Genomic DNA, 16,252 nt, shown 5'->3' with positions numbered 1-16,252 from the left:
TGTGAAAGACCCCTGCCTGGGATTCTGGAGAACCACTGCTAGTTAGAGAAGGTAATATTGACCTTGATAGACTAGAGGTCTAAGGCAGCTTCATGTGTTCATTTAGCTGCGGAAGGTCTGATAAAAAGGAAGTTGTAAAATGGTAACGTTCACAAACAACACAAATAATTAAACCTGCATTGTTGACATTGCAGATGGCCACATGAACTGTTAACAAAAGAACCATGCCATCCATTGCTTTTGTGGTGCATCTGTTACGACGTTAATAAGAATATACAAGTCAATCTGCTTCCCATGTTTTTGTTCACAAAAGTGACTAGACATGTGACTGCGATTTTTTATTGTGGTGTTACAATCCAGGTTCATATTAACACAAAAGACATAACGAGAATCTGCAAAGTTAAATGCAAGTACATGTAAAGATCCACCAACAGTTTAATACAAAAGCGAGAGGAGACTTATTTTTTTTTAATGTGAAAGGGATGGTGGCTGCTTAACTGTGTCTCTTCTTATAGGTTTTGTTTTGTGTGTGTTTGTTCATCTTCCACATTTCTTCCTGTGGAGTCGCAGAAGTGTATTTACAAGGGCAATACAGATCTTCAACCCCATCAGGAAAGGAGTATTTTCTGCTTGAGGATTTTGAGTTAAAAAATAACTAAACAAAGGGACTGAAAATGAATCAATATGCATATCTCCTTCATTTACGAATGTGCATATACCACATTAGTGGTACAGTCATGGGGCTGAACTACATGTTATACACAAATGTTTATCATTGACACACTATGCTGTTCTTTAAAATATAAAAAGCAACTATTGGAAAGGATTGTTTAAGTGAGAACAGGTGGGGTAAGTAAGAGTACTTAGTTAGCCCTGTTCATGCTTACTATTTGTCTCCTGCTAATCACCACCCCAAGCAACTTTTCCCCATTAGGGTCTTCTAATACGATATTTACATAAGCAAGCATGTTTTGGAACTCTATGAGAAAAATCCATAGGGAAATATTTGAAGTATAGAAATAGTGGACAGAAGGAGGGGTACACAGCTAATCCCTGTTCAGAAAATGCTTTTAATTTTAATACATGGTACACCTATTTCTGTGTAACGTAGAGCTTGGCTTTTTGTCACACAAATAGGCCTGACCCTATCATTTTGGAAAAATAGTTAAGGTTTCCAGTAGGGTTGCCATGTCCCCTTGCCATCCCGGTGGTGGGGGGCGGACCTGACTCTTACCTGGGGTGATGTTCTTGTGCGTGTGCAAAGCATGCACATGTTCCCAGCAGGTGCAATGATGTCACTTCCAGAATGTCATTGATGTCATTGCTCCTGGCAGCAGGCGTGTTCCCAGGCGTGTTCCTGAGCTTCACAAGGACCAATGTGAAGTCTGGGAGCATGCCTGCCTCCAGGCATAATAATATCACTTCTGGAAATGACACCATTGCACCTGGTGGGAGCGCACTGAGTACACTAACCACTTATCTACACAGTGCAATTTGTTCTTTCTATAAAACATGATAGTGCAACATTGTTTATTCATTATAAAAGACATCAGTAGCTGCATTCATTTATGCAAAATTATTACCAGTGTTTGCTAGGTGCTGCCCATAGAAGGCAATTGGAGCGGTGTTTGGCCAGGCATTTGGAGACATGAACTATTGAAGCTGTAGCGAGGTCTTGGTACTCTCTTACAACATTTTCCACCAGTGTGTAGTCGTTACAATTTAAACACGCTGCTTACTGCATAGCTTTTCATTCTTGTTTTTGTCTCCCTTTTGGGGTGACTTTTTTTGAGCCTTGAGTATGCTAATGGTGAAGTACTTCAGATAAGAAGTAGCATGATTCATGATGAGTAGACTATAGTATCACCAAAGCTGTTTTTTTCTGAGACAGATTCCTCCAGGCCCAAGGAAAACAGATCCTCTCAGTCTGACACAGCCCAAGATTGAGATACCCTAAGTGTAACATGATAATGCACAGATGTTCTGCTTGGCATTTTACATGACAAAAATAAAAACAGTGCCCACTATGGCGACTTACAAGTCACCCTAGAGGATACACTTTCAAGGTAGCAAACAAGAACCACAGATCATGTGCACCTGGTTGTAATTGGACAAGTTCAGCCATGATGAATGAAATCAAATTTGGTTTGAAAACTGTTTAGAGCTCGATATACATGGGATCCTTAATGGCTGTTTTATTCTGGTACAATGAGTAGCATGGTAAATCTTTGAACAGAATTATGTATTTTTAAAAATGTTCATCTTGACACTGGGCATATTTATATGGAAGTAAGTTCTGCTCTGTTCAGTGGTGCTTGCTCATAGATAACTGTGCATAGGATTGCCACTTGGAACTCTTTTCTTGCTCTTATATTCTTTTAGTCTACAGTTTCACTTGTGAAACTGAATAGGGAAATAAGATACAAGCATGAATAAATCAACAGGAATAAACTGAACAATGGAAACTAAATACTAGGTGGTGTTTACTTATTGATGGCATCTTTGTGGATACTAGGTTTTATGAATAAGCTGGAACCTTGCTTAGTTCTCAAGTGTGCAATTAGGATTTTATGACAACATGCTTGCTTATATAATTATTTACATAGGTAATTTATTTTGTGCTATGTCTTGCAAAGGTGCTTGAGGCATTTCAGCTGATTAAAAATATATAAACAATAATCACTTACTAAAATAGACTTTATATATAAAAATATGTTAAAACAATAAGAAGCCTGGATAAACAAGAAGGACATTAGCTTGCCTGCCAAATATCTCTGGGGAGGACACTGCCAATTATGGGGTCACTATAGAAAGTCCTGTTTCACATTGGCAACCCACTTTATTTCAGATAACGGTGGCACCTGGAGTAGAGCTACAGTAATTGGGAAATTTCATAAGGGGAACTGCTTCAAATATTCTCATCCCAGACTATGTCAGCTTTATTGGTTATAATAACCAGCATTTTGAACGGAGCTTGGAGAAGTGAGTTGTAACCAAGCTAAACCTTTTAGCACAAGTGAAGTATGTGTTCTGTCATTTATACAGATAGCGGTCTCACCGCTGCATTTTGGGTTAGGTGAAGCGTCTAATTTGTTCTCAAATATAGCCTCACATAGAAAGCATAGCTGTAGTCTAAGTTTGATGTGATGGAGCATGGATTAATGCGGATGAATCACCTTTTTTGAAAGGAAAGGTCACAGCTGGCAAATTGGCAGAAGCTGGCCAGATGTGCAGTGGGCCCCAGAGAAAATTGGTGCCCCTAATTGTTAAAATGGATTTAATAGCACCTCCAAACTGTGAACCTGTTCTTTCAAGGGGTGTTCAACCCCATCTAGAAGAAATTGGCTCCTTCATCCCCAATAGGTACAAATTAACCAACAATATCTCTGCTTGAGGCTGAGTTTTTATTTCAGTTACATAGTTTTATTATTCCTTTTAAAAATAAACTTTTAAACACACTGTATTTTGATATTTTATTTAAGCAAAAGTTATAGATTTGTTTTTATATTTATATTTACATATGTTTTACTTGCACAAAAGCTATAGGTTTGTTTATTATAAATCAGGAGTTAACTGCTTAAGAAACTATGACATACAGATAAAATAATTTTATCCTGGCCGTTTTCACACACGCCCTGGAGTTCGCACAAACTCACAGCATGAGGCGTCTTCCTAGCACGATCTCCCGGCATGATCCCCTTTAATGGCCCGATGACATCAGAAAAGAGGCCATTAAATGAGATCGTGCTGAGAAATTGCACTAGGAAGACGCTTTTATGGTGTGAGTTTTGTGCGATCTTCTGGGCGCCTGGCCATGTGAAAACGGCCCCTGTCCCAACAACTTACTGGACACAGGAAAAGACCAGCCATAAAACTAAGGGTGTTTGGACACATGTATATTCAAGTGGTTCTTGCTTCAGTTGGTATTGTAATTTGAACATGCCATAAAGTGCCTAGTTCAAATCTCAGCTGGGAATTGAGATCTTTTGCCTTCACTTTCAGACCTCCATATGGGGATTATAAATAATACCGACCTGGGATAATGTCAGGAAAAGTGCTATATAATTAGCAAGTTTTATTATGAGAAATAAATTAGACAAGTGAGAATTGTGATTCTGACTACTAATTTTGTATGCATTCTGATTCCTTTAATAGCTACATGGTGAGAGGTCCACCACAGGCAGTTTCTTCTGCCCTTGTGCTAGAGTCATGGAAGAGGCTATACTTGCTGTCCCTTTCCCCTTGAAAGCATAGGAGCGCCCTTTGAGCCAGCAGAGTGATCTTAATGATGTTTTGGAGTGTTCTTCTGTTTTAACAGAGCCAGAAAAGGGCATCTTATAGAGTGAGCCGATGTGATGATGGAGAGAGACAGAGTCAGTGAAGGTTTACATGCTTTGGTATTTCATACACAGTAGCTAGCTAGACCTGGAGTTGGAACCGCACAGTCCTGCCTCCAGCATTCTGCAGTTGTCTGACAGTGGGCATGTTGTTATGACAGCTGTTGGAAAATGTTATGTCAGAGTGCCCCCTTTCCCTCTCTTCTGGATTAGATATTGTGGGTTTTTTTTTTAAATGTACTCCGAACAGCTAATATGAGCTTGACCTGCATCACAAGAAGTTAAAAGTAACTATGTGATTCACAGAGATATCAGATCCTAGTCAGATGTATTTCACATAGGATGAAATGCTACCCTCTCTCACTACCATTCCCTAGCTTTCATTTTTCTTTCATCCTAATCACATCCTAGTTTGAATTCCTGTCCCAAAAAGCTTTTAGATGGGGTAAATGTGACTTTTCTAGATCATTTTGTTCCTTACTACTAACCTGCATAACCTAAAACCCTTTTCAGGAATTACATTTAACCACACTTACAGGGAGAATGTGCTACACATAATCTTCCTCCTGACCACCATTCTGTATGAAAGGGACGATGCTTGTATTTTCAGTCTCAGTACACACATATCAGAACCCTGGAAAATCAGGGTTCTGATATACATGATTTGGAAGGTGAAATATATGTTTGTTGCCCCTTTTAGACAAAATGGCAAATGTGCATTTTAAGAGGATTCCATATGTCAAGTTCTCACTATATGTTTGGTAAAGCATAACAACCCAAACCGGCTAATGTTGCATTTCTTTTTGGTACATGCAAAAAGAAGTGTACATTTGGCAGACTTCTTAATGGTTGTACGTAAGAAGGATACAAAATGTGTTCATTTATCCAATTAGATGAAGTATGTGGAAGCTTCTGCTTGTTATGCAAAATAAGTAGAATTTATGGCTTGCTTCTTTTCTAATCATTAGCATAAGGAAAACATCCTCTTAGGTTCAGAAATATCTAGGATTTTTCTTTTAATTCCTGTAAATTGTAACAGCCACTTTGTGCTGGCAATTGTGCGATGCTCATGGGTTTGTGTAGAACAGATAACTGCTATAATATAGTTTATTGGGCACTGCTCCTACATCAATTTGGGACATAGGTGTGGTTTGAGACAACTTTTAACACAGATGTGGGAGCATCCTCAGAGCCAAGCTACAAGTGACGCCTGACACAGGTTGTACACTTGTCAGCTTCCCTCAAGTTTTGATGGGAAATGTAGGCATCCTGGTCTTGCAGCTGTGATGGAGAGCCAAGCTGTAAAACCAGGACGCCTACATTTCCCATCAAAACTTGAGTTAAACTGACAAGTGTCCAACCTGTGTAAGGCGTCACTTGTAGCTTGGCCCATGTCAGTCACTGACATAGTAATCTGGTGTCTTTCTTTCTAGACCAGTCTTCTGGCTGAGCCTTAACTCTACAAGGTTATTTGATTATCACTTGTTGACAGGAATGCAGGTCATTTCAAACATTCTTCTCATGTCTATTTTAAGACATGCTTGGAGTCATATTTTGGAATTAATGGAGAATAGTAATGCTTGGATTGCAGAAGCTATGTCTTGTCTGGCAAATGAAATGTGCAATATGCAAAATATGTCTTCATTACTTTCACTCATAGGTACTCATAGGCACTAGTTGAGCCAGTGCTCTAAAAACACAAACAACACATACAAGCAGAACCCTGTAGCCTGAAGATGCAGATATTCTAATAATTTAAACCAATAGAAAATTATTTCTTGAAGCTAATGTAGTGTCATGATAAAGTATTTTCCTATTTTTATCATTCCAGTGATTTCTGTATTGTAAGTTTATAATTTAGATGTACTATGTAGATGATAAAACATATTTTGTGGTGTGTCTAGCAAGAATAACAGCTAAACTGCATATTAAAAAATGCTGTGCCCCTGTGATGTTTAAGAAAATAAGAAATTCACTTTAGCTGAGCTGCTAAAGCATACAGACATAAACAATAGTTCTGAAGGAAGCAAACAGCTCTTCAAATTGTGTCATGTTATCTGTGTATACACAGCCAAAAAGCTACTGCCAGACCCATATTATGATTAATTCTTTGAAGCATCTCTTCACTGGGGATGTCTGCCTGGAAAATATTTACTATGCTTACTGGAAAGCAACCTTGGCACATATAGTGCTGTCCTATGCTGAATTATACCCTTCTAAATCCATTGAAGTCAACTTGCTGCAATGTTCGCTGTAATCTGAAAAGCAGTGAATATATGTGTGGTTGATAGTTAGAGAGGTGGATTAGCATCAGGGCCGGCCCGCCCATTGAGGCTGGCCCAGCAGCCGCCTCGGGCACTAAGGTGCCGGAGGGGGCGCCGGCGCACGCCACGGAACTCAATTGCCCTGTGCTGCTGCGCCTGGCCAGGAGCGTGTGCTAGCAGCGGCAGTGCGGGGCCACTGAGCGGGCACCCTTCCAGCCCTCCTGCCCAGTTGCTCTGTGCTGCTGCCGCCACCACCACCAGCACACAGCTGTGGGCCAGGTGCGGCAGGCAGTCAGGACGGTGCGCAGAGCATCTGAGCTGGAGGGCTAGGAGGATGCATGCCGCCGTGCACTGCCCCGGCCGCCTGCCACAGCTGGCCCACAGCTGCTGCGCCCGGCCAGGAGTGCGTGCTGGCAACGGCAGCGTGGGGCAGCTGAGCGGGCAGCCTCCCATTCAGTTGCTCTGCGGGCCAGGCACAGCCGGCGGCCAGGGTGGCCGGCTGCGCCTGGCCTGCAGAGCAACTGAACAGGAGGGCTGGAAGGCCTCCCCGTGCATGCACCCAGCCCTGTGTGATGACGTCCCACGCAGTGATGTCATCATGCAATCCAGTGCGCGTGCATGCTTGCACGCAGCAGCAGCCCTTAAGCTGCCTCAGGTGCCAGCAGTGCTGGAGCCGGCCCTGTTTAGCATCAGGGAGACTCAGATTTAAATCTCCACTCTGATATGAAAGCTGAGTCACCTTTTATTTTATTTATTTAGATTTTTATTCTGCCCTCCCCGCACAGGCAGACTCAGGGTGGATTACATTCAATAAAAACGTTACAATAAAACTTGAACTAGAAACACTCAGCCTAATCTACCTCACAGGGTAGGATAAAATGGAGGAGAGGAGAATGGTATAAAGTGCTTTGGGGTCCCCCTGAGGTAAATAAATAGCATTTATTTTTCTCTACTTGCATTTTCTGTACACACAAGTAGAAGAATTCTTAGTCCTGATTCCAATACTGTCTAGTCCTATTCCCAATACTACTGCAATATCTTCTGTTTAATCTAGTCCTAGAAAAAATGATATAAATGGATGTTCTGACCACCAAGTACCTGTGCGCAGAAGACATTTTACCATGGATACTATTTTTTGCAGGACTCCTTAGACTCATCTGCATCCCATGCGAGAGTTGCTATACTGAGCCCTGGCCTTTCGGTCCATTCTTCATAATTCTAATGGTAGGAGAGATGGGATTTAGGAACTGGTCTCCTGCCATTCCACCTTTGCTGCACATTTTGATTTGGGTTATAATCTAGCAACCAGCACAATTCGGGCTGCATCTGTCAAAGTTTTAGAAACACACAGTCTCTCTCCACACAAGACATCTGACACATGAAGAATATATTTCAGGAGATGCAATGTTAGCCGGGAAGAGTAGTTTAAAAAGACAGAGCCAGCAGCAGGGCAAAAGCTTTGCTGTACAGTGGAGCTGTGTGAAGGGGCTGTGAAATGCCAGAAGGGAAACTTCAGCCCATTATAATAACCTCTCCAGGTCCAAGCCCTGCTGTGGAAGGCATCTCCAGCCCATCTTCCTTCCTTCCTTTGATCCCACAGTTTAGACTGCAGAGGTGAAATTGACCGAGCCTTTCAGGTAGTGGAGATGAAATTAACAAACCCCCTGAGGAGCAATCTCCACTGGATCTGTCTTTTTAAACTACATTCGCAGCTAACATTGCCTCTCCCTACACTTAACGAACACGCCCCGAGGTGTAGAGAGATTCTGAGAAGGATGGGACAGGGTGGGGTTATGTAGAAAACAAGAATCTTACAACTGGGCCGGCCATGTTGGTTTGCACTTGGGTCCAAAGGTGGGTTGGCGGGGCAAGAAGAATTTTGGGCTGTGATGATAGTGTCTTGACTTGAACTCCCTGTAGTGACTGCCTCTGATCAGTAGCTGTAATGATGTAGAGAGTGAGCCAGTGCCTGAACTTTGAGCTCTGCAGTACCTGTCAAGACCTTTAGATCCTATAAGTTCTTGGAATTGTTTTGTGAAATTGTGTTCAGGCAAGAGCTTGAAATACATGGCACTTTCTGGGAATATCATTTTACATGTTCATTGTTCAGATAAGAAGGCAGAATGATTAAGTCTGTGACCATGGATATCAGACTTGCAGTTCAAGCACCTTCCAGAGACCATTCATCTCTTGCTTTTTTCCAACTCTCACAAGAACTTGAAGCTGAGCCTCTGAAAATGTGGATGTTCTATAGAGCATAACATGGGAGTGGAAATACGGTACTGAGCGATATGCTGCCCCAAATTCCTGATCTCTTCAGTGAGCCAATTTCAGTTGTCAAGTTTTTCAGTGGTGGTGATGATCATTAATGCTCCATCTACTGTTCATATAAATCAACTACATGATGATTTTGCTCCTGCATACAGACTTCCCTCTCCTTTATAATGTCCCCCACTGTGCCAAAGGCACTGCCATGACCCCCTCTGACCAGGCCAGTGACTCAGATCTGGGGGGCTCAGAGGAAGAGTCTGAGGCCCAGCAGGATCAGGAAGGGCCTGATGCTGCAGAGGCACTGGCTGACCATGCCCCAGCAGCACCAAAGGCCACCCTGCCAGAGCCTGCAAGAAAGTCCTTGCTGCTTGTCTCAGAGATCACCACTGGACCCCTACCAGGCAGGACACAAGCCCATGCCCATATCCTCTCAAGACTGCCCCCCCACCACACTGCAGGAACAGTGGCAGCGAGGGCCCAGGCAGAGGTGGCACAAAGGAGGTAAAGTGTGAGGCTGGCAGCAGACCACTTCCCTGCAGACACAGAATGGAGCACTGATACTTCCTCGCAGGATCCTGGCCAGAGCACAATATAGTCTCCTGAGCTCTCAAACCTGCCTGCAGGTGCAGCTGAGCCAGATCACTCCTTGGCCTATTTAGGCTGAGGCTTGCAAGAGCTGCATTGCTGGATCATGTCCACTCAGTGCAAGCCCTGTGCCCCAGCCCCTCAGAGGCCAGCCAAGTGACTGACTCCTGAGAAGTCCAGCCAACCAGGCACAGGACATACACAAGATGAGAGGGACCAGGGCTTTTTTTCAGCTGGAACGCGGTAGAACGGAGTTCCGGCACCTCTTGAAAATGGTCACATGGCCTGTGGCTCTGCCCCCGGATCTCCAGACAGAGGGGAGTTTAGATTGCCCTCCATGCCGAGCGGCACAGAGGGCAATCTAAACTCCCCTCTGTCTGGAGATCCGGGGGCGGGGCCACAGGCCATGTGACCATTTTCGCCGAGGACAATTTAAACTTTTAAAAAATCCCCCCTTGTTCCAGCTGACCCAAAGTGATGTCATTGTGCGGTCCTGAGTTCCGCCACTGAGTTCCACACCTCTTTTCTCAGAAAAAAAGCCCTGAGAGGGACCATGGTTATACTTTCCAAGTAAGCCATAAACTGTTAGGCTCAGTTATACTTGTAGAATTGATGTAAGGACTTGCTGCATATCTGTAGGTGGCCAGCAATTTATTTGTTCAGATTTTTTAAACCAGCTCTGCCCTCAAAGGAGCATGGTTAGTTGCAACCGTTTTAAACTAATGATTAGTCAATATTTAATATCTATTATTTTATTTTTAAATCTGAATTTTTTAAAACAAAGGTTATGAAATAAAATTGCATGGGATCTTGTACATGACAATACATCTACAGTCTCCAGATTATTCTTCAGAAAACACAAGCATTCAACTATGTAACATGCTTTCATAAATTCCACAGAGGCAAATGCACATCTCCTAGTTAGCAGGTGGTCAGTGCTGTCAGTTTTTAACAATGCTGTGCATCTGTTGGCGGGCAAAGGGGATGCTAGAACCAGTCTCCCAGCTCACCACATTGGTGCTGACATCGCAGACAGAACTATCCATCTGAATAGCAGTGCTTACAGGAGTACTGCATGCACAAGCCAGGAACTTTCTTGCACAAAAAAAGACTTGCTGAGTTAACACTGCTTTCTCATCCGCTTTCGTGTTGACTTCCATCACATGCATGAACAATTGATCAACTGTGAACTGTTGGGAACCCGCTACCTGATAAATGTACCAATGGACAAAATTAAAAGGTGGTGATGTGGGTAATGAGAAATCTAAGTACTACATTAAAATGAGAAAGACAAGATTCTTCCAATGCTTGTCTTTTAAAAACATAAACATATTTAGTGAAATAAGTCAGAATTTTTCTGATCTAAAATAGCATTTAATTAAGGTTTTGATATGTGCTTGCTTTGACAGAACATGCACTCAGATTGGAACAAGGAGGATATTATCATGAGGCTAGGCAAGGATCGTGTGGTTCCAGACTAAATTAGCAAAGAAAGAAATGTAGGCCAGCCAGTTGTATCAACTAACCTATCAGCTGCAATGCAAGCAGTAGGCAAAGCAGTACTTGCTCCTCTGATGACCATGCCCCACTTGCTAACTCTCACTTTCTTAACTAACAGCAACAATAATAATTGTGCTTATATACTTCTCTTCTAAACCAGATTAGTGCCCTACTCAAAGTGGTGAACAAAGTCAGTGTTATTATTATCCCCTCAATACAGCTGGAGAGACGAGGCTGAGAGGAGTGGCTTATCTAAGGTCAGCTCAAGGCCTTTTTTTTTTGGTCAGTAAGGTTGCCCCGGAAGGCTCCCTTTTGAAAACCCTTCAAATAGCAGTATAGAGAATCAGTTACGGCCCTGCTCTCTCTGTCCCCCGAAAGCCCCTGGTCCTGTGCTTTTTTACTGTGGAAGGTGGTGTGTCTTTCTGCAATTTTTAGAAGCCATAGTACTTTATGGCAGAATGCTTGATACCGTCACGCTGGAGATCAGGTAGCTTTTACAGCAATTTTGCAGCATTCTGATTCAGTAGCATACAAGCTACATTCAGGCAGTAACTGGCTTTCTGTCATCATCATCATTAGGAATTAGTTAAATTGAAAGATAAGCTAAGTAGATGTTTCAGATTGTACCCGTCTGTGTTTTTTTGTTGGTTTTGTTGTTGTTTTCCTGGATCTTCCAAATAGATCCTATTTAAACACTGAAGCATATCGAATGGTTATGCTGTTCCCACAACATGATAACAGGGCTTTCCCTCATAGTTGATAATAATTATGATGGCTGTTGCTGCCTCAGAGAAGCACTCGGACAAAATAAGGAGATAAGAGGTTGGTTCCAACATAAAATTTCCACTTGTTCTAGTGCTCTTGTGCAAGCAGAAATATAGGAAAAACCACAGTGGCTACTTAAACTTAAGCCAGATGTATTGTATCCCTGCTTGCATTTCTGTTTGTATAAGATCTTGTGCAGTCAATTTCTGGACACTATAATATATAAGAAGGAAAGCACTAGGTGTTGCATGAGAACTTGAGTAAGTGGAATGCACTAAGGATGTTTATGTTTCTGCTTGGATCTCTGGATCCAAGTCTAGTGTCTGTTTACATGGATGGAAGCAGGCTAGCATTTGATCCCGTACGGTACGGCTACTGCACAGTAATGGACTGAACCATACAGCTTGTTGTGAGGTAGGATTCTGTCTATCCTCTTGGCCTAACCTGAAGCGGTATGCCTGGGAGAGCTCATCATGACAAAAGGAATTATAATCCATTTTAGCAGCTGTAGAGCCAGTTTGGTGTAATGGTTAAGAGTGGCAGGACTCTAATCTGGAGAACTGGGTTTGATTCCCCACTCCTCCACTTGAAGCCAGCTGGGTGACCTTGGGCCAGACACAGCCTCTCAGAGCTCTCTCAGCCCCACCCACCTCACAGGGTGATTGTTGTGGGGATAATAATAACACACTTCGTAAACCACTCTGAGTGGGCATTAAGTTGTCCTGAAGGGGCAGTATATAAATTAAATATTATTATTATCTTCTCTTGGACCTATGCATTGATCAGGGTTTGGGAAAGGCAGCTGGGCATGAAAAAGCGAAGCAAACAAAAGAGGCAGCCCAAAGGCCAAAAACGAGCAACAGAGTGGATAAACCACAACTAGGGCTTACTAGCAACAACGATGCAGAGTTAACTGACAAGTCTAAACGTAGTTGCATATATGTAAACAATAATTATAATGTGCCATAGTGCATGTTTTGGTTACAAACATTAAATAGTTTATCCACAATGAAGTGACAGTAAAATTCATACAATAAATTGATCATTCCATAAATATTTTAGATATCACAAATATATAAAAATATCATGACCATTCATAAGAACCATATAGTGTCCATTCACCCATTCAATGTTATTTTTATTCTTTTTTTCTTTCTTTTTCAGGTGCTGGTCCTTCCAGACCCACACAAGTCCCACAGGTGAGTAAATATTAATATCTTGGGTTGACACAACAGAAAACTTGAAACAGCTCAAAGGCTTCCTTCTTGAGTAGGACCTCTTACTTGGGAGGTGTGACCATAGAATCCCAGACACTAGCCCAACGGTGGACTGGTTATTGATACCATGCATTTCATACATAAACTTTCTCAAGGGCATAAACATAAAGGTTCCATGGTTATTGGTGTCTGAAAATAATAAATAAATGATTTTATTCTAATATATTGTGTTCTCCGATTATTAAATTCAAACTCCTTCTGCATTTTACCCTGCAAGTCATACTGCTACTGCCTGTTCCAAAGCTGGAGAGTCAACCAGCTGAACAGTCATGAGTTACACCCCAATTAACCAGTCTATATATAGATCTCTAACAACAGCATGAAACGCTAGTCTTAAAGGAACAACACTTATTGTACACATAATAATCTCATACATGAAAAATGTCTACAAAAGATTTAAAGGAAACATGATAGATTCAGATCCATATTCAATCCCTTCGGTATCATGGTGTCAAGTTTATAAATCCAATACGACTCCTTTTGCAGTAGTACCCACTGTATCCCTGGCGGGGAACCACCCTTGGCCACATATAATACAGTCAATTTCAAGTCAGATGCATCATCATGATTTTTTATAAAGTGGTCCATGAGTGGAGCATCCATTACTTTATTTCTAATTTGTGATAAGTGCTCCAAGATTTGGACCCAAATAGGTTGGATTGTGTTACCTACATATTTTTTATTGTAGCTGCAGACTACCAAATAGACAACATTAGCAGTATGACATGTGGAAACCACTGTAATCTAATGTAAACAAAGACTCTCCTAAATTTATTGAATTGCCTGACATAGAATATATACAAGCCCAACAGTGGCCACAGGGAAAGTGTCCTGTCGGTAAAATGGACCTACTTGGCTCTTCTTTAAACATCAAGTGTACAAGTAAATCCTTAATTTTATGCAGTAGATCGGTAGAGGACCTTCTTCACTATGTTCTGGCTTGTCCCTTGTATATGGAAACCAGAAAGAAATTCCTGTCCAAGACCCTAAATAACACACACGCCCTCTCTGACTCCAACAAATTAGTTTATATGTTATCTGACGTAGATGCCTCCATATCCTATAAAGTGGCTCTTTTTGCCTTGGCCGCTAGAAAAATAAGAGCAAGTGCGGTTTCTAAGACAGCATCTCATTAGTGTGAACAGTAAATCCAGGTCTTGCTTGTGTTTTGAATCATTTTAATGTTGTCTGGTATTTTTATGTTCGTAATTTATATATTTATTTTGTTTTGTAAAGGCCAATGGCCATATACAATAAATTTATCTACCTACCTACCTAAGTAAATCTTTAAGGCATGAAAAAGCAGCAGTTTAGATTCTGACAGAGACATAAGGGAGCAGAATCCTGTGAGTTGTCTGAAGAATATTGTGGGTGAATGATCTGTCTTTCTGTTATCTGGAGTAGCTTTTGGGGTTTTTTGTGGTTTTAAACAGGTAGGAGCTGCTTTTTTGTTTTTATCTACTGTAGAAGTTCTTCTTCATCCTAGACTTCTCTGAACTTGTTCTCTTGACCAATGTTTCCAGGCCTCACTACTGTAATATGCTGTACGGGGGTTTGCCCTTGAAAAAAAACTTTTTCAAGCAGTTAAAGCAGTTAATGCAGAAGGGCAGCTACATCATGCGTTCTTGCTGCCAGAAGAATATTCTAGACTATAAGAAGTGACTATGGAAACCAGTTCTTGCTGCCAAGACACAGGGCTGGTTTTAACTTTTAAGCCCTGCTTGGCTGGCACCCAAATATCTGAAGCGTCCTCCTCTAAAAGCCCACATGCCAATTAAGTCTGGACAGCAAGCCCTTGTATTGGTGCTGTTTGGCCAGGCATGTGCCTCAGCAGCAAGGACTTATGCTGTTTCCATGGTCATCTCCTAGAGTATAGAAGCTGTCCAGAAGAGATTTGATGGTTTCTTCTGTCTTGGAGAAAGAGCAAAGGAAGGATATAGACATTCTTTTTCAGGCATTTGGATATGTATGGGGAAACTTTATGCTGCAGGTAGTTTGTCATTTTGATGTCTTTTGGCATCAGGTGTTATTCAATTATTCACTGTAGGCTTTCCAAAAAGACAACTTTTTGAGTAACGATGAATTTTATCCATGGATTGAAGCTGTTCTGTGCTGGTTCTTGATGTTTTGTTTTATTTGTTTACTTGTTTGTTAAATGTTAGTTTTTATGGAGGTTTTTGTGATCGATCTTGAGCACAGTATATACAGAAAGACAGCAGGAAATCAATTGGATGAATATTTTGGTTTTTTTAAAGAATTCATACATTATCAGTGCGTGTGTCAAAAGTGCTCAGGAAGCCAACTAGGAGGTACGATGACGTATCTCACTCTTATGCCATCGTAACCCCTAGTTACAATGGTTCCACTCCCGAGCACGGCTGTGCCCAGGTAAGGAGCCAGCTGCCTTGGCTTGCTCATTCACACCTGCCTCCCCACTCCCCTCACACATGAGCCAATGCCTCCCCACAAATGCTGGCTTCTGTGGTTGAGTCTGGTGTTGGGGGGGGGGCTGTCCCTCCCTGCCCTCATGACACCACGGTCCATGCCTGCCAAAGAGGCAATCGAGAGAGCTGCCTCAGACAGGGTAGTGGTGGTGGTGCTCGCAGCCCATGCCAGGGCTGCGAGCAGACTCTCTCATCCGTAATCCCCACCTTGGGCAGAGGAGAGAGCACAGCTGTGGGCCGAGGTGACAAGGTGCTGGTACTCATAACTCCCCTGTGTTTGCAGCTATGTAACCCTCAAACTGTTTACCTCACAGGATCAGAGCCCCATGCAGCCATGGCAGCAGCGGCAGCAGCCAACAGTCTGGTGCATTCAAAGAGCACTCTCCTGCCAGGGGACCATTTGTTATCTGGTTGCTGGCAGCACCTGAGATGGAGGGGCTGCATTCCCTCTCTGGGCCATGGACACTCCCCTGAGGCACAGCAGACCTGGCTGTGGCTTGTGTGAGGCTGTGTTCCTAGCCACACATGTTTCTGTTTCCCTTTCAGGCAGGCTGCAATTTGTCAGGGAGGCCTGGGAGCATGGCTGTTTCTGCCCCCAATCATCCTCCATGACTGCCTTTCCAGCCCAGTTCAAGGAGTGGGTCCCCAGTCAGCCTGTGATTCAAGCTTGCTCCCATGAAAGCAGCATGAGGAATGGCTCTCCCAGCACCCAGGAACAGTTGCCTCCTCAGACGAGTCATCCTCCTCACTTACAGCAGCTCAGTAAAGTCTGTGTCGTGCAATGACTCTTTTCCCGTCTGTCTGCTTGC

Source organism: Eublepharis macularius, chromosome 7, assembly GCF_028583425.1.
Source record: "Eublepharis macularius isolate TG4126 chromosome 7, MPM_Emac_v1.0, whole genome shotgun sequence".
Classification (NCBI taxonomy): Eukaryota; Metazoa; Chordata; class Lepidosauria; order Squamata; family Eublepharidae; genus Eublepharis; species Eublepharis macularius.
This window is presented reverse-complemented; position numbering follows the sequence as displayed.